Source organism: Periplaneta americana, chromosome 11 (assembly GCF_040183065.1).
Source record: "Periplaneta americana isolate PAMFEO1 chromosome 11, P.americana_PAMFEO1_priV1, whole genome shotgun sequence".
NCBI lineage: Eukaryota > Metazoa > Arthropoda > Insecta > Blattodea > Blattidae > Periplaneta > Periplaneta americana.
In genome coordinates this window covers 117,445,633-117,465,975 of record NC_091127.1, presented here as the reverse complement: position 1 = coordinate 117,465,975, position 20,343 = coordinate 117,445,633, and the positions used below count along the sequence as shown (strand labels likewise).

The 20,343-nt window shown below is 35.0% G+C and overlaps 1 protein-coding gene across 1 annotated transcript in view; it reads left to right on the top strand.

Moving 5' to 3' along the window:
* The window catches only part of LOC138709264 (uncharacterized), a 293,926-nt gene that overhangs the window by 497 nt on the left and 273,086 nt on the right, over positions 1 to 20,343 (top strand). The window lies entirely within an intron of this gene.

Sequence of the window (20,343 nt, the reverse complement as noted above, 5' to 3'; positions counted from 1 at the left end):
CTCAACAGCCTTGGGATTCACCATACTATCTTGTTGCAAAAGTGGAATATGATCGAGGTCATTAAAGCCTCTTTCACACTTTTCAAGTAACTTCAATTCAAGCCACTTGATTCGACGAACTTGAAAAGTGTGAACTATGTTTCAAGTTGAGTTGAAGTCAAGTAACGGCTTGAATTCAAGTTTCAAGTGAAGTTGAATCCCTTTCTAATTTTTACTTGGCTTGAAAGGACACTTGAAACAACTTGAGAAGAGTGTGAACGTCACTTGATAACTTCAATTCAAGGGGAAAAGCGTCGGAATTTAAATTAATAGCTGTTTTAAAAGCGTTAAATTAACAGTTGATTGTTTTTCTGTTCTGCTGAGAACGTAAAAATAATAGGAAACAACAGTAAGTGAAATAATGACCAAATATTTGAGTTCCTGGAGTTGTATAAAACTCACGAAGGCCTACGGATTATAGAAACTGTAAAGTTTCGTGACAGGAATGCAAAGGAAGGAAGAGTTCATTGAAGAATTGAACAGCAGAGATTTTAACGTGGACACAGATGAGATATGAAAGACAATAGTTAAAAACCATTAAAGTGTAGATAGAGAAGAAGTGAGGAATATAGGAGGCATTAAGAAGTGTGTTGCTTGAAGGGATGACATTTAATCGGCCGAAACTAGCACACTTCAATGTGGCTGAGAGTTTTTTTTTTTGGGTGGGGGGGGGGGGAACTGTAACAGCTTCAAAATAATCATTTTCAATTATTGTAAATCAGAACTGCTTATATTTTATTAAATTTACATTAAGAATTATTAAATCTGTTTAAAGATTTCACTTATTTTATTTTTAATGGTCAATGGTCGTGTATTTCTCTTAATAACCCAATTCCTAACCCATACTGAACAACGCGTCTTCCATTTCTTCAATATATTTATCATTTCCCTGGCACGGAGGCTTGCTACTACAGAAATTTCTAATTGCACAACTTCCATCGACGCCATTTTATCTTACTTAAAAACAAATAACTTGAATATGTCTGAACTGCAACTTGAATTCAGGTTATTTGAAATCACGTGACTTGAATTCAAGTTACTTGAAAAATGTGAAGGAGGCTTAAGGTGAAGTGCGAAAGATAGAGCCAGAGTTCTTGATTCTCGTGATTAGTCGTCGATGGTAGATTGGAAGCTGATTACCAGACATCGGATTCTAGGGCAAATGCCTATTTTGTTTCTTTGGGAGAAAAGTAAAAATAATTATTAATATTTGTGTTTCATGGAAATTGAAAGGTATTCAAAGAGTTTTATAGTGCCCTAAAATGCCCTAAAACGGTTATTAGAGCCTAATTTGTTAATATTCGCCTAAAAATGCCTAACTCACTGTAAAGTTTCGCATTTTACTCTTACTTTTTATAATTTATACATGCATTCACTGCGAAATTTAAGGCATTTAAAAAGTGGAAAGTTTGCTTCACACCGGCCATGAAACCATTGATAAAGGAAACAAAATGTTTTGAATCTCACGACACTCGCAATAGATTTCACCGAATTTAACATGTTTGGAGGCATAAATGCCGACAAAGAACCAACAGGCAGGCAACAATCACAACATGTGCTGCTACCGATTCAGAGATATACTATACTATAAAAATGACTGTTTTCGGTCTGAAACCGATTAGCTGTACTGCCCTTCAGAGTGTCATAAAATCACAATTTTTGGAGAAAGAGTGTTTTTGAAATATTTATGAAAAGTCGTAAAACTGCGAATTAGTAGGGTAAACCGTTACAAAATATTTAAAAGAATGGCCCTCCTAGTGTTAACACTACCAGGAAATGCAACAATAAGTGGAACTTTGTATTTTTCTCCAATTGAATCTCAATAACAACGGTTCATTTGTATGCTCGTTAACAGTTGCTCTTTCCCTCACCTTATTTGTGTTGAGAAGTTTTGAGCGGTAGGACGTTTTCCTGTGAAGTTTAACGCGATAATGCCGAAAAATATAAGTGCAAAATCTACATTGATCCGGCAATGGCTAACAGAATATTCAGAATTCACTTATGATGGAAAAATAATATTCTGCAAGATTTGTAGCAAAAACAGGTATGTAACAATAGTTGAAATATATAAATTCTATTAATTTTAATGAGTAGGCCTATAATATTTATACATTGACTGAGCTATCCTGAGGTATAATTCTTTTTAAGACCACTACACTTTAACCTTTTAAATTCCGATAGTTAAAGTATTTGCAGGTCATTAAAATTTTGATTGTTCGAACCCACTAACTTTGTGATAGAAATACGGCAATACAACAATTAGGATTTTATTTTAATTCAGTTTACTTTACATTTTTAGATTTCGCAAAAAAAGAAGTGCCACCTAAAGCAGCATGTGCAAGGAGCGGCTCATAAGGCTAAAGCTCAGCAGAAAAATCAACTGCAACAAACTTTACTAACACAGCCTACTTCATCCAATCTCAGCAGCAATTTCTATGCTGATTTAACCAGAGCGTTTGTTGCTGCTAACATTCCCTGGAATGCAATTGAAAATCCGGTTTTAAGACAGTTTTTACAAAAATACTGCAAACAAAATATCCCATCTGAGTCGACCCTAAGAAAAAATTACTTAGACAGAATATACAATGAAACTTTAGCTTCCATTCGGGAGGATATAGGTGATTCTTACATATGGGTCTCTGTGGATGAAACCTCAGATCCTATGAATAGGTATATAGCAAATATGGTAGTAGGAAAACTTAGTCCTGATGGACCTTCGATTCCACACCTCGTATGTGTTAAGGAACTTTCGAAAGTGAATAGCCAAGCCATTGCTTATTTTGTAAATAAAGGCCTACAGTCTTTATACTCAGGTAATATAGACGATTCTAAAGTTCTGTTGTTTTGTACTGATGCTGCCTCATACATGGTTGCTGCAGCTCCACTTCTTAAAACATTTTATCCTAACCTCACGCATGTAACCTGTCTAGCACATGGCCTTCACAGGGTTTCTGAAACAATCCGGAATGAATTTCCTCTTGTCAATTCGTTTATTTCTAACACAAAAAAAGTTTTTGTAAAGCCCCATCCAGGATTTCAATATTCAGAGAGAACTTTCCAGATATCCCATTCCCACCTCAGCCGGTTGTTACACCGATGGGGAACCTGGATTCAGTCAGTGGTGTATTATTCTAAGTATTTTAAAGAAGTGGTCACAGTTATTGATAAATTACCTGAAACTGATAGTGCAGCGTGTGTGAAAGCAGTGAAAGATTGTCTGAATGACTCACGAGTGAAAAACGATATTGCCTACATAACATCAAACTTTTCTTTCATACCTGCAAGCATTGAACAATTAGAACGTGAAAAACAATCTCTTTGTAGCCAAATAGCAATAGTAAAGGAAGCTCAAGTGAACATACATTCTGCTTTGGGCGAAACTGGGAAAAAAGTTAAAAATAAGTGGGGCAACGTATTAAATAAGAATGTAGGATTTTCATTGTTGGAGAAAGTATCAAGAGTGATATCGGGGGAAAGTGTAAATGTTCCAGTAAGTATTGATGTTTCTATTGTATCTAATTTAAAATTTGCGCTTCTCACATCAGTTTCGGTTGAAAGAAGTTTTTCTGCTTTCAAAATGATTCTCAGTGACAAAAGGCAAAGGTTAACTGTGGAGAATTTAGAAAAAAATTCTGGTGGTGTACTGTGCAGATAATTATAATAAAGTCTGAGCATGGAACTGAATTTCAATAACTTAAAATGAGTAATCTTGATATCAATAATCATTATTTCATTAGTTTCAATATATTAAATTTGTGCAGCTCTGTTTATAAATATAATATAGTATTCTTTTTTAATGTTTAAACATACTTTTTTGTGCGTATTTTAGTGTATAACTAAAAATTTCAGTGAAAGAAATAAGTATGATACCTTGATGTGCCTAAAATGCCTATTTTCATTAAAATAGAGCCTAATTTTACAAATTTTGAGCTTATTTTAGGCACCTAAAACTGCAATTTTTAGTGCCTAAAAATCCGATGTCTACTGATTACTCACAAAGAATCATATGCCGACGTGTGATGTTTCTTTATCGCAACTGAAGTGTTGTACTTCAGTACCTATTTTTTCATTTTAAGTGGGTTATTTTACGATGCTGTATCTCAGGTTATTTAGTTATTTAGTGTCTGAATGGAATTAAGGTGATAATGCCGGTGAAATGAGTCCGGGGTCTAGCACCGATAGTTACCCAGCATTTGCTCCGGAAAAAAACCTCAACCAGATAACAATGTTAGAGAAGAAAAATTCCCTCTGGCTCCGGGGATCGAACCCGGGCCCTTGGTTCTACGTACCAAGCACTCTAACCATTGAACTACACCGAAGTTGAATCCACAGCACCGGATGGAATCCCTCTACTCCAGAGTTTTTTTTTCCGGGTTCGATCCCCGGCGCCGGAACAAATTTTTCTCCTCTAATATTAATTGTTACCGTAATCCCGGGTTCGATCCTCGGCGCCGGAGCGAATTTTTCTCCTCTAATATTAATTGTTACCGTAACAGACATACTGGGTGTTCAGTTCAAAGTGTGTCATGGCTCGCTGTATGTCGTCATGTGGCTAGCCGATGAGCCTAGAGAATTCAATCTTCCTACATGTCCGCAAAGGCGTATTACCTAAATGCAAGAGAAGTTGCCTACCAAGTACGGCGTTCATTCTGAAGAGTACTTACCGATACGTAAGGTAACGCCTGTAGTGGCAGGAATGTGAACTGTTTGGAAACATGTACTGAGCTGAGTTTTTTTTTCTTACCGTCGGAATATGGGGAGAGGGTTAAGACAATTACTTACGTACAGTATTTGTTGACATTAACTTCGACGGTCAACATGGACACGGAGCATTTGATTTGTGTTGTGGATTGTTGCCGTACGCAACCGATGATAACAAATACCCTGCGTACGACTTGGCCGCGCAAAACACAGTTCGAAAGAGGTTATGGTAGCACAGAGACCGTACAGACCGCCATCTGTTGCTACGACGTTCAAGTTATACCGTACACGTTCTTAAGCTCAGATTGAACGCCTTGATTAATAGGCAACTTATCTGACATAAAAGCTGAAACTCGCTTCAAATCGCTGACTCACCAACAGTGACGTCATGACACACTTTGAAATGAACACCCTGTATTCTATAGGACCAAAAAAAAACATCTTTACGTAGGCTCAACCAGGTAACTTGCCCCGACCGGGATTCTAATCCTGGCCACCTGGTTCCGCGGTCAGACGCGGTAATCGTTACTCCACAGGTGTGGACTACTTCAGTACTTATATCCAATTGCACTATAGAACTATACTGTACAATCACTACCACAACTATACAGTTATTATTCGCTATGTCTACATTACTAAAGTCTAAACAGTACATATACTCGTAAGGGGAATTGCAAATAAAGAAACTGAGCAAGTAAGAGAACTAACTGTGTGTAACTCATATTTGTACCATTATCAGGAACGGAAAACAAATTAAAAACGTCAAAATAATTAAATTAATATACAATATAATCCTTTATAAAATGTATCTCAAGATCGAAGAACATCAACTGGGGTAGCAATCTGGATATATAAATTACTTTTAGACATATTCCTTTATTAATTAAATAATTATGATATTAAGATTAAGAATAAAAGGAGAATACCTTAACGATTACAGTACAGCCTATTAATGTATGCGACAGAAGGCAAAATACGAACAAGCGCAGAATTCTTATCATTGCAAAACGCGATCCATGAAATGAATAAAAATGACTAGCTTTCATTATTAGGCGATCTGAATGCTAGGATTGGGAAAGTACCAATCACTATTATTATTATTATTATTATTATTATTATTATTATTATTATTATTATTATTATTATTATTATTATTATTAAAACGTGTTCGAGAATAAGGTGTTTAGAAAAATATTTAGGGCTAAGTGGGATGAAGTTACAGGAGAATGGAGAAATCTTACAATTCATATTTGATTTTTCAATAAATAAGTTCAAGATTATAAATTTATTTTAAAATTTTTCAATCATATGATTTATCATTTTTTTGCTAATTATTATTTGCTAATACATCTTACAGAGAAAATTTTATGAACGTTTTCGCCTATATGGCATAATCAGATATTCAAAATGTTACAACGAAATCTAAACGTTAAGTCCATTCGGGTATTCAACAGTAATAAGCAGGGAACGGATTTATATGGACTAAAAATATATGAAATATGTAAATATATATGTAGTTATTTTTACCAAAATATGGAATTAAATATGGATTTTTACCAAAATATGGAATTAAATATGGACTTAAAATTATAAAAAAATGACTATGTACGTTAAATATTGGTACATTTTAATCAAACTAAACAAAAAATATAATGGACGTACCTTATCTTCCAATGTAGTTTCAACAAAACACAATTTTTATTGTCTGTTACCATAACAATAGGTTACAAACATTTCTTTCAAGTGCTGAAAAGTGAATCTTCTTCTATTGTCTCTGAGGATAGATTTATACTGACTAAAAGAGCGTTCGACGTCACAAGAAGTAACTGGTACATAATTCAATTTCACAATGTCTGCTGGGGATAAGTCCAAGTTAATCTTCACTGTTGATTCACCACTCATCACAGCAACAACCTTTTGTAGTTCTTCATATCCAGGGTTTTTTGAAAGTACAGTGTCCACCTTAGCTCTTACTGCATCTGCAACTTTACCTCTACCACGATTCAGTTGTTCCACAGTACTATTTATAATTTCAAAACTTTCAGATAGTGAAAGGTGCCTATTTTGGAGACTTTTGAGCGTTTTTATGATGCATGAAAATGTATGCTGAATGTGAGCTAAGTCATTCTTCACACTTATGTCACAGGTAACTGTTTTCGCAGTATCAATTGAGACTGCATCTTCAGAGTCCAATGCAAGGAGAACATTGTTAATAGAGTCTATATGTTCGGCATAATATTCAACTGCTTCTAGCCATGTACCCCATCTAGTTAAAATTGGCTTTGGTGGCAATGGAATTTCAGGGTACATTTCTTTCAACACGTTAACTCTACTGGGAGCTTTGAGAAATACTTTTTTCACTGATGAAATCAACAAATCTACTTTAGGGAAATTGTCTCTGACCACTTCTGCCACACGATGAAATGCATGCGCCACACAAGTAAAATGAGTCAATTTAGGATATACAACAGATAATGCTTGTCCAGCTTTGACCATATAAGGGGCAGCATCGCTAATAAAGAATAACACATTATCGTACATAATACCCTTTGGCCACAGGATACCCATAGCTTCGTTGAACAGTTTAACTATAGTTTTGTTATTGCACTTTTCTAGAACATCACAATGTAAAAGAATTCGTTCAGAATATTGTTCACTTAACAAACCGATAACTACATTACCAACAAGTCTACCTTCTTTGTCGGGAGTCTCATCAATGGAAACCCAAATTGAACTATCTTTAATTTCATCTCTTATCTTCTGTATTGTCTCATCGTAGATGGATGGAGCATACGTCTTCCTAAGTGTTGACTCATCCGGGATTGTATGTTGAGTATATTTTTCAAGGAATTCCCTGAAGACCTTATTCTTTAGTTTGTAGAGAGGAATATCAGCAGAGATGAGAGAACGGCACAGGTCGATGTTAAACTCAGATCTTACATTCGATGTTGTTGGTTGTGTTAAAAACAATTGTCTCTGCTTGGAATTTAGTTGTTTGTTGGCCTGATGTTTACTAGTTGTAATGTGTTGTTGCACCAGGAACTTTTGTGTAGATGATACTGCACACTGACACAAATTACAAAATAATATTTTATTGTCAGTTGATAAACCATCTTCTTTAAATTCTGAAATGTAACTTGTTAGTTTTGATTTTAAATTGACTGAATGACGTACTTTTGGCATATTTACCGTCTTTATAGTATGATTTACAAAACTGAACCTATGTGTACTCTGACTGGCATTTAACTGTTGAGCTGCACAACTGAAGTCTGTTAAAAATTTTAAATTAAATTAATACAGTTTTGTAACTTACTTTCCCATTGTTGATAGGACTGCTAATTTTCAAATAACTCTGATGTTAAAGGGATTACTGAACATGTGTTTAAATCTCTATTGTTGAAATGTATTTTTAAAAGTTAATGGAATTTTGTTTTGTTTTATTGTTAAACCTAATATAATATGGACTGTTTTATATGAAATATGGAAAATATATGGAAATTAACGAAAATATGTACTAAACTCTAAAATATGGAAAAATATGGAAAATAAAAGTAGGATTTTTCAACCCTACACATTGTGAAACATAAAGATAATGCAAAATATAAATTATATTAGCTTTATAAGTAAATATGTATTTACATATAAATCCTTTCCCTGCTTATTACCAGGGAAAGGATTTATATGTAAATACATATTTACTTATAAAGCTAATATAATTTATATTTTGCATTATCTTTATGTTTCACAATGTGTAGGGTTGAAAAATCCTACTTTTATTTTCCATATTTTTCCATATTTTAGAGTTTAGTACATATTTTCGTTAATTTCCATATATTTTCCATATTTCATATAAAACAGTCCATATTATATTAGGTTTAACAATAAAACAAAACAAAATTCCATTAACTTTTAAAAATACATTTCAACAATAGAGATTTAAACACATGTTCAGTAATCCCTTTAACATCAGAGTTATTTGAAAATTAGCAGTCCTATCAACAATGGGAAAGTAAGTTACAAAACTGTATTAATTTAATTTAAAATTTTTAACAGACTTCAGTTGTGCAGCTCAACAGTTAAATGCCAGTCAGAGTACACATAGGTTCAGTTTTGTAAATCATACTATAAAGACGGTAAATATGCCAAAAGTACGTCATTCAGTCAATTTAAAATCAAAACTAACAAGTTACATTTCAGAATTTAAAGAAGATGGTTTATCAACTGACAATAAAATATTATTTTGTAATTTGTGTCAGTGTGCAGTATCATCTACACAAAAGTTCCTGGTGCAACAACACATTACAACTAGTAAACATCAGGCCAACAAACAACTAAATTCCAAGCAGAGACAATTGTTTTTAACACAACCAACAACATCGAATGTAAGATCTGAGTTTAACATCGACCTGTGCCGTTCTCTCATCTCTGCTGATATTCCTCTCTACAAACTAAAGAATAAGGTCTTCAGAGAATTCCTTGAAAAATATACTCAACATACAATCCCGGATGAGTCAACACTTAGGAAGACGTATGCTCCATCCATCTACGATGAGACAATACAGAAGATAAGAGATGAAATTAAAGATAGTTCAATTTGGGTTTCCATTGATGAGACTCCCGACAAAGAAGGTAGACTTGTTGGTAATGTAGTTATCGGTTTGTTAAGTGAACAATATTCTGAACGAATTCTTTTACATTGTGATGTTCTAGAAAAGTGCAATAACAAAACTATAGTTAAACTGTTCAACGAAGCTATGGGTATCCTGTGGCCAAAGGGTATTATGTACGATAATGTGTTATTCTTTATTAGCGATGCTGCCCCTTATATGGTCAAAGCTGGACAAGCATTATCTGTTGTATATCCTAAATTGACTCATTTTACTTGTGTGGCGCATGCATTTCATCGTGTGGCAGAAGTGGTCAGAGACAATTTCCCTAAAGTAGATTTGTTGATTTCATCAGTGAAAAAAGTATTTCTCAAAGCTCCCAGTAGAGTTAACGTGTTGAAAGAAATGTACCCTGAAATTCCATTGCCACCAAAGCCAATTTTAACTAGATGGGGTACATGGCTAGAAGCAGTTGAATATTATGCCGAACATATAGACTCTATTAACAATGTTCTCCTTGCATTGGACTCTGAAGATGCAGTCTCAATTGATACTGCGAAAACAGTTACCTGTGACATAAGTGTGAAGAATGACTTAGCTCACATTCAGCATACATTTTCATGCATCATAAAAACGCTCAAAAGTCTCCAAAATAGGCACCTTTCACTATCTGAAAGTTTTGAAATTATAAATAGTACTGTGGAACAACTGAATCGTGGTAGAGGTAAAGTTGCAGATGCAGTAAGAGCTAAGGTGGACACTGTACTTTCAAAAAACCCTGGATATGAAGAACTACAAAAGGTTGTTGCTGTGATGAGTGGTGAATCAACAGTGAAGATTAACTTGGACTTATCCCCAGCAGACATTGTGAAATTGAATTATGTACCAGTTACTTCTTGTGACGTCGAACGCTCTTTTAGTCAGTATAAATCTATCCTCAGAGACAATAGAAGAAGATTCACTTTTCAGCACTTGAAAGAAATGTTTGTAACCTATTGTTATGGTAACAGACAATAAAAATTGTGTTTTGTTGAAACTACATTGGAAGATAAGGTACGTCCATTATATTTTTTGTTTAGTTTGATTAAAATGTACCAATATTTAACGTACATAGTCATTTTTTTATAATTTTAAGTCCATATTTAATTCCATATTTTGGTAAAAATCCATATTTAATTCCATATTTTGGTAAAAATAACTACATATATATTTACATATTTCATATATTTTTAGTCCATATAAATCCGTTCCCTGGTAATAAGCATAACAATGATTTAAATGATTAATCATGAGTTGTATGTAATAAAGTCTGATATTGGAGTGAGAAATGTTTAATTTGACTGATTTGTGTAATTTCGCCGAATTGCCGAAAAGTAAAATATAAAAATATATATATATATATATATATATATATATATATATATATATATATATGAATGTAAATTACATAGAACTCATGCGCTGGACCCCGGACTCATTTCACCGGCATCATCACCTTCATATCATTCAGACGCTGAATAACCTAGATGTTGATACAGCGTCGTAAAATAACCCAATAAAATAAATCCACTAGCATATTGCGGTGGGCCGGCAGGAGTTGATAATTAAGAGGGCAAGCTAATTGAACGTGTTCGGTACAAGTGACGGGAACATATTTCAGGCAAATCCCGAAGCCCTCAAGTGTTGTGTCGATGATTGTTAACGTGGGAAACCGATATTCTATTATATAAAAGTTAAACATTTACATAATGAAGTGGTAATTTGTATTAATTCTACTATTGTTGGTTAATATGTCAGATTTATGTAACAAATGCTCTTACAAAATTTTATAGTACCGGTATGTATCTGTGAATAATTATTCGTGATAATAAAAAGTAATCAGACTCACTTAATCTGACGAGTCCTTACTGCTCAGGGCCCATATGCACTTGCCCCCTTTGCCGCCCCTTCTCGGCTACCCTGATAATAATAGCTGTGTATAATACAGAAAATGTTATGTGTTGTGTAAATTGTGGATGTTTGAGCAGCAATTAGTTCATCTACCGATCAGGATAAAATAAGAATGATAATTATATCAGCATAATTATAAAAACCAGAAAAGTCAGCAAACTAAGAATAAGCTTAATAACAGGATACTTTTGAAAATTTTGAAATTTCTCTGGAAAACTCTGATTTAAAATTTCCCGGAAAATATTCATCATATTTCAAAGATCGTAACATTCATGAATCTACTAGGGCAGCTAGAGGTGTAAGTGTAACCTCAACAACAGATAAGCAGGTCATTTGCAAAACTGTCCTTATCCATCATAGATAATTCATTCCCTCAGACACTTAACCAACGTTTTACCTCTCAGCCTTAAAAAGAACCTGATCTAAACTTTAGTGATGCCCCATTTCGATTATTGCGATTCTCTATTCACGAATCCAAATACTGATCTTGCCCATAGACTACAGCGTGTTACAATATCTGCGTTCGTTTCGTTTGTAACATTAGAAAATTCGATCATGTAACACCATCACTAGAATTGTTGTCTTGGAATCCACTTAAAGAAAGAAGATTCTTCAACTCTCTCTTATTACTATTTAAAATCATCCACACCTCCACACCCTCTTACCTAGCATCTCGTTTTGTTTACCTTTCACTATCTCGAACCCGGAACATGTACCTTCTCTCTATTCCTCTGCACAGAACATCCTTCTTCTCATCATCTTTCAGCATATCTATTCCACGCCTCTGGAATTCTTTCCCTAACCATGTCAGAGACTGTCGGACAATATCAAAATTAAAATTTAAATTAAAAAATCACATTCTAGCTCATGGAATTGCTTGTTGAACACCTGTCAGGTTGCGTAACTTCGCCTTAACCCATGACATATAGGAAATATTGTAACTATGCTGTTGTAAAATTGACAATTAATATGTAATATATTTAGTATTATTATTATTATTATTATCATCATCATCATCATCATCATCAGTTATCACTATCATCATTGCTATCTCTGTTTTACTGTCTTTTTTTCCTTGTATTAGCTCGATGAGAGCTCTATAGTGTTCTTTTGACTCTGTTGATCCTCTATAGGGCTTTAACTTAATTTGTATTATTATCATCAGTGTTTGTATTTCTTTTTTATATTTATATGTGCTATCTGGTAGGATGGAAGAGAAGGCCTTATGGCCTTAATCCTGTCAGATTAAATAAATAAATTATTTTTCACTGAACAAGAAAAACTTGTAACATGATAAATTTAAGTCTTTAATGAAAGGAAACTTCTTCTGGTATCAAATTACTACGACATATGCTACATCCAGACTTTTCATAAATTTTCTCCTGAAAGTTATATATATATATATATATATATATATATATATATATATATATAAGTTACCATAATTTTATGAATTGAAAACGGGACACCTTAAAAAACTTATGACGTTTTTGCATATACATAATTGAGTGCTGCTGCCTGTTATACTATCAAATTATACTAAAATAGTAGGCCCAGTGATAAAACAAGAAGAACTGTTTTGTAACATTTAAAAAGATGAGATTTCAACAGATAAAAATTCTACTATCTCCAACCTCCATAATGTTAATTCAGTTTTCACAACTAAATAGCATTCAGTAGAGTACTATATTGGTATAGGAATATAGTATATTAAGTAAATCTGATGAACATACCTCATATAGTCGTAACCGTAACTCTCTTCTCACTGCTTGCTAATTGATTCTTCCTGTTGAGAATTTGAAGTATTTCTCTGATATGCTAATTTTTCGAAGAACAGCCTTGTTTTTCAATATAATGTCATAAAACTCTGAACAACTATGAGAAATTCATCCTCACCATCAAAATTAATCGCAATTTTGAAACTGAAAGACGAGATTTTTCATCTGTCCGAACACTATTCATTACAGAAAATACATGTTCTATTGGAGCAGATGTGCCTGGTAAGCGTAACACCATTTGTATTACTTTCCGAGGAGTACAGTAAAGCATTTGTCCTTCTTCCATTTTTCTAAAGACCCGTACCCATTTCTCTGCCACTGAAACTTTTTTTGTTTTTCATTCTTCTTGTGAAGGCATAATGATTATTTTGCACACTGCCACTGATCGAAAAGGTCAGAATTAGTATGATGTGAGCCTTTAGTAATGTGCAAATCCTATACAAGATTTATTATACATCTCTTTAAGGTGTACGTATGAAATATGTTTGGTTACTGCATATTGATCTTGTAATAACTGCATTCCAGAAAATATATCTGGAGGTGTTTTATATGTTTAGGTATGAGACTTAAATTAGAGGGGATTTGCAAATTTCTCCATTCGAAAAACCAGCTATAAAAATTGCATTTTGTTTTTCCATTTGTAGATCTCTACACAAGATTAAGTTGAGAAATTTAGATGTATATTTCATAATCTAAGCCCTCCATAATTCCGCGACAAGGTACAAAGTCGATATTGGAACCTTAAATATATACGAATTACGAAAAGCCTGAAATCCCATAAGGGCAACGGCCTCCTACAGGAGTGTAGGGTGAGCTGAAGGTCTACTACACTTGGGGAGTCAGTCCAAGAGAGCTTACACTATACACTTACAAACTAAACACATAAACAAATTATACCAACTAAACACGAAAAACTGTACAGAGTAAACACATAAATTATGCAAACTAAACATCCTAAAAAAACTATGCAAACTAAACACATAAATTATAATCTGAACACACAACTATCCACACTAAACACACGATAAAAAAAAAGAAAAAATCACACAAACTGAACACATACACAGTCTTAACTCACACACAAACTAGATACACAAAACCTATACAAATTGCACACATAAATTGTACAGCCTAAACACACAAACTATCTAAACTAAACGCACAAAAACGATACAATTGAACACTAAAATTATACTAACTAAATACATGAACTATACCAACTATACACGGAATCAAGCTATCCAAACTGACACACACAAAACTACTTATATAAACAATACACAACTATACACAGTTTACATAGTGTTCGTAATTTCTTCCAGTCCTTTCCATGCCTGCCTGTCCCTCGCTGTTCTCGTCCACTGCGCTCCAGTCTTTCTCCGGAACACGTCCGACCACCTTCTCCTTGGACGTCTTCTGCTTCTTTTCCCAATGCGTGGGTCCCACATGGTCGAAGCATACGTCCACCTGCTGCAGTCCATCCTACTGACGTGTCCGCCCCATTTCCATTTGAGACGTAACTGCATCCTGCATAACTTAAATATATATCCATCCATGCCAAATATACCACAGGATGGCCACAGTAATTTGTCGAACATGCTTCTGAGGACAAATAATTTGTGCAATGTACCGTAACTGAGATGTGTGTGCATGTGCGTGTGTGCGTGTAACCCATATACGTTCATAAAAACTAGTGTTACGTTAATACATGTATTTTGCTAAAATTTTAATTTTATGCACAATGGGATCCCAGTTTAAACTCTGAATCATCTTGGCTTGACTATGATAAATGAGTCCAAGGATTTTCATGTTGTCCACGGTCGTCAAGGGGTACATATTAGGTCGTTCAGCAAAAGGACCTATAGGTGGCACATAGGATTTCTCTGTATTGATTTCTAGACCTGCAATATCTTCAAAGGGTTCAACTACGTCCCATAATTTCTGTATATCAATATCACTCGATAAAACAACACTCACATCGTCAGCATAAATGCTTGAACTGTTACAAGTATTTGAACCTATACTCACCCCAGATAACCTGTCATTCAGAAGATAGAGGAGAGAATGTAACGCAAGGGAGAATAAAACCGTGGCGGCAGGGCACTTTTGACGAATAGATAAGTGTTACAGAAATGTTGGAAGTTATAAGGAGCCATTGATTTGTAAGGGTCGGCCGGGTTGGCGCAGTTGGTATAGCGCTGGCCTTCTATGCCCGAGGTTGCGGGTTCGATCCCGGGCTAGGTCGATGACATTTAAATGTGCTGATGTAAGATATAACCTCGGCAGTTGCAAGCGTCGTTAAATAAAACATAACATTTAACATTTGATTTGGGTGAATTTTTATTAATGTACTGCCAGCATAGGAAATTAAAAACAAACACTGAAAATACCTTAGTTTTGTAGTGTGGAGTAGTAGAAACTCGGTGTGAACACTGGGAGAGCTGTGGTCCCACCCAACTCGCTCTAAATAGGTTCCTTACTCATATAGGAAAATCGTCGTACTTGAAGGAAGAAGGCGGCCATATTCCGTCATTGTGACGTTATTTGAGGTGGAGTGGGAGAATGATTGCAGTGTCGCCAACTGTGGTAACCATTCATATTATCTTACACACCTAACAAAATTGAAAAATAATCTCCAACTCTTTGCGGAGTAGACCTTTCATATCGGTTTATACAGGGCGTTTCAAAAATACGGGGCATAATTTCAGGTATGTATTTCCCACATGTAGACAATCAAAATAGTTCATTACAACATGTGTCCGGAAATGCTTCATTTCCGAGTTATGGCCTTCACAACATTGAAATTCACCGGAACGTTTTTCTTTCCGCAGGTCGTTGTCATTACAGAAGATGTTCAAAATGTCCACCTCCTGCTTGAATACAGACTTCACATCGATGTCTCATTGACCTGCGAACACGATCCCAAACTCCAGGAGTATTGCGTATGTCCTCAGAACATGCCACAATTCGATTCCGAAGGGATTCCAAATCAGGCACCGGAGACGAATAAACCAATGATTTTAAATAGCCCCGCAAGTAGAAATCGAGAGGGTTCAGATCAGGTGAGCGTGGAGGCCAAGCAATTGGGCCACCTCTACCTATCCATCGATCAGGAAACCTTCGATCCAAGTACCGGCGAGCCGTACGACTGAAGTGTGCAGGAGCGCCATCATGCAAGAAGTGAATGTGTTGACGATTGATCAGTGGAGTGTCTTCTAAAACATGAGGTATGGTGTTTTCCAGGAAGTTTGTGTACGCCTGCCCCGTAAGTCTGTTTACAAGTACATGGGGTCCAACTAATCGATCACCAATGATACCGGCCCACATGTTGAGGGAGAACCGCACCTGGTGATGAGATGGAACAGTTGCACGTGGGTTTTCATACGCCCATACATGCTGATTGTGGAAATTTGTTATGCCATCTCGTGTGAACTGTGCTTCATCTGTAAATAATAGTACGTAAGGCAGGAGAGTTCGGATTTACACCACACTGCTGCAAGAACCACTGACAGAACCTAACTCGTGCAGGGTAATCTGCTGGTGACAGGGCCTGTACACGTTGCAAATGATAAGGATACAATTAATACTCTTTCAACAGTCTCCAGACAGTCGTATGAGGAACATTGACTTGCAACGCTTCCCTTCGTGTGCTGATAGAAGGAGTCATGTTCACAGCCTCCAGAATCTCCTCCTGTACTTCTGGAGTTGTAGATCTTGGTCGTCCCCTTCCCAAACCAGGAGAGTTAAATTTCCATACTCGCACAGACGGTAATGGAGACGTACAAATGTCTCTCGATCTGGACATTGTCGCTGTGGGTACCTCTCCTGGTACAAACGACGAGCCAGCGCAGCATTGCCGTCCGCCTTACCGTACATGAAGTTTATCTCTGCCAGCTCTTGATTTGAATACATGTCGCACAGTCTAACGCCTACACAACACTGAATGTAACCTTCGCCTCGGAATGAACTGTCAGAGTGCCCTCTTAATGTCTCCTTTGACGGCAACGACCTGCGGAAAGAAAAACGTTCCGGTGAATTTCAATGTTGTGAAGGCCATAACTCGGAAATAAAGCATTTCCGGACACACGTTGTAATGAACTATTTTGATTGTCTACATGTGGGAAATACATACCTGAAATTATGCTTCGTATTTTTGAAACACTCTGTATAGTGCACATGCTGGAAAGTGATTAAATAGTATTGTTGACAATATACAGAATAGCGCAGATAAAAGTAGTCCGTGTAAGTATAGAGTAAATACAGAAGAAAAATACAGACGCGAAGTGCTGAAAAGGACTCTAATTATGTTCAGATGCACTTCCACATTTTGCACAGATTCCGTAGGGAGCCACTTTTTAACCAAACCCTGTATTGTTCTCTTCTCCAGTTGTCCTCTACCCGAAACTTGTCCTTAAAATTTCGCGGGTTTCCTTAATCGAACCTGTTCTCACATACAATTCCACAATTTCCATTCTTTCTTGTATCGAGTTCGAGTAAGTCATTTTGCAGAATGCGAGCAGACACGTGCAATTCGATTGATAGCTGACAGGAAGAATGCCAACAATCTATTACCGGTATTGCATAAAATTGTCCATTGTTGTAGTTGTTTATTTATTTCGTTATGACACGATACGATAGAATACGATAATGGAATTTCAAGCAGTCAAAATATCGCATTCGCATTCAAACGGGAGGCGGGCTAGTTTTATCTGCACCATTCTGTATATTGGAAATGTAACTGAGAGTTGTGGTTACTATTCATAGCGATAAATAAGAAAAAAACATATCCAATTTGATTTTCAAAAATGCATTCTTGTTTATACAAGTAATTTAAGCAATTTCATAGTATAGTATAGTATAATAACGTGATACCGATATTACAATATAATTATGCAGTTGCACACTTTCCTTTTACTCTCGCCGCGACAGCGACTTCCGATTTTTACAAGGTGTTCAAGAACGAACTTCAGAAATGATTTACCAAGTGTTTTAAAAACAAAGTTCACTCTAAAGAGAGAGAGAGAGAGAGAGAGAGAGAGAGAGAGAGAGAAATGCAATGCTGCCCCCCTGGAAATTGCTGCAGGTTGCCTAGGCCTAAATCTGGCACTGCTAAGGACACAATGACAGCTGCTTTATTGTCATAATTACAGCAGTGTGCTACTACATTTCTCAAGGCACAATTTACATCAAATATAGATCGTCCATTACGCCACAACTCTGCGCACGGCGAATTAACTTTGGTAAAATCTGCTTAAGACAATTCGTCAGGACACGAGCCAGGAGCTTACAATAATAATTAACCCTTCTGCTGATATTTTTCAATATTATTTTCATTTTTCTCCATATTTATTTTTGAAATTCCATGTATTTCTCCGTTATATGTCTACTCACAATTTGAATAAAAACTAACATAAAAAATTAATCCATTTTAAGATGATCATGTTGCCCCCCTTGGCAGTCTATGTCATGAAAATTCCAGGAGATAAAATTCAACCAGGAGCTTAATATTCTTCATTTCTAAGTTTGTCTGCTTCCAAATTATTTCATTTTATGTTATTTATAAAATTTTTATACTCTTATTTACATTATCGTGAACTTTTATTCCTATTTTTGTTTATTTTTATTTCTGTGTGTTTTGTTTTTCTGAAAATGATTTTGTTAGAAATAATTATTAGTGAAACCTTTTTTCGAGATGTTCATTGTAGTATAGGTAGTGTTCGAATATTTGAATTAGAACAAAAACTAAACTTTGATTTATTAGTTTTACATTTTTGTTTATTTAATTTTTAGAACTTCAAATGTTTTATTTAATTTCAATATAAATTAATATATTTCAGATGCTCATGGTTGTATATATAGTATTCTAATATTCAAATTTCAAGAATTCACTGAAATGATTTCCAATAATTTATGTTACAGTCATTGCTTCTAAATATGTTTTCCACTATTTCAAAACTACTCGCATATAGCATTGTGGAATTTGTCTTGAAATGAGAGGCAAATTTAAATTTACTATATAATTATGTTACATCATAGTGTCACCAGTAACATATCTTAAGTTAATTAATTTTGGTATCCGTTTTCAGCAAAGTGGAACAAGACTTTTGAATCACTCTGTATTTAAAAAAAAATAGGGTGATTATTTTATATTTTTACATGTTTTACAGTCTATAGTCAATAACACAAACATTGTTTATATTTCAAATGCTTAACAAATTTGGTATATCATTCTGCTGGGGATAATTGTATTACTCCCCTTTGTAGCAGTACGTGGTGAAAAACCTTGGTAGCAGGAGGGTTAAGGAGGGTACTAGAAGATAATCGATAAGTTCTTTTCTTCCTTTCTTTGGAATTGGTTCCACAATGCCTTGTTTTTGTGATGTACAGAAACTATCTCTTTGTAAAATAACATTATACATATCAGTAATTTCTTCACTTATACATTCCCAAAAAACATGATAAAATTCATGTGGCAGTCCATCAGACTCTGGTGTTTTTATTTTTTACCCTGTAGTAAAACTAAATTTCCTCCTTCCTGATCGGCATCTCTAATATAATATTGTCCTGTGCATCCTTCAGATTAGGAAAGTTGAATGAAGTAAGACTATAATTTTATTACGTGGAGAATTATCTTGAAATATCTCTGTATAATATTCTTTAAATGACCTAGCGATATGAGGTTGTGTATTCACAATTTGACCATTCTTGTTCTAAACATGTAAAAACATACCACTTCGACGTCTCTGTGACATCCTGATGAGATGATAGATCGATGCACTCATTAATAATGTGATGCGTATATTTAGAACGAATTTGTAATCCCTGCATACGTTCCCTGTAAATATTGAGAATTTTAGCTTTATAGTATTGCATTTGCTTACGACGCACAGTGATCCTTTTTCGCTATCTAGCAGCGCAAAATACAGAAATCTAATATCACATATTTCATGTTTTATGGAGTTTTTAATTACTATAATATCCAAGGATACGAGATTTATTATAGTTACGCTTATTTGTGCAGCTCTTGTGTTGTAAAAGAAATCAGAAGTATGGTGTTCCTTATCGCATCCCCGGCCTGAAGCCGAGCTCATAATTTATGTTCGATAACTATGATTGAAAGGACGTGTTTTTCAGACGATTTTAATCGGTTACTGGTGGATATGGAAGACCACGATATGTTTGCCATATTTTAAAAATCCCACAAAACGTACTACTTTAAAGTGAAATTTGCTTGAAAATTGAGAAATTATTACTATTTTAATTTCTAG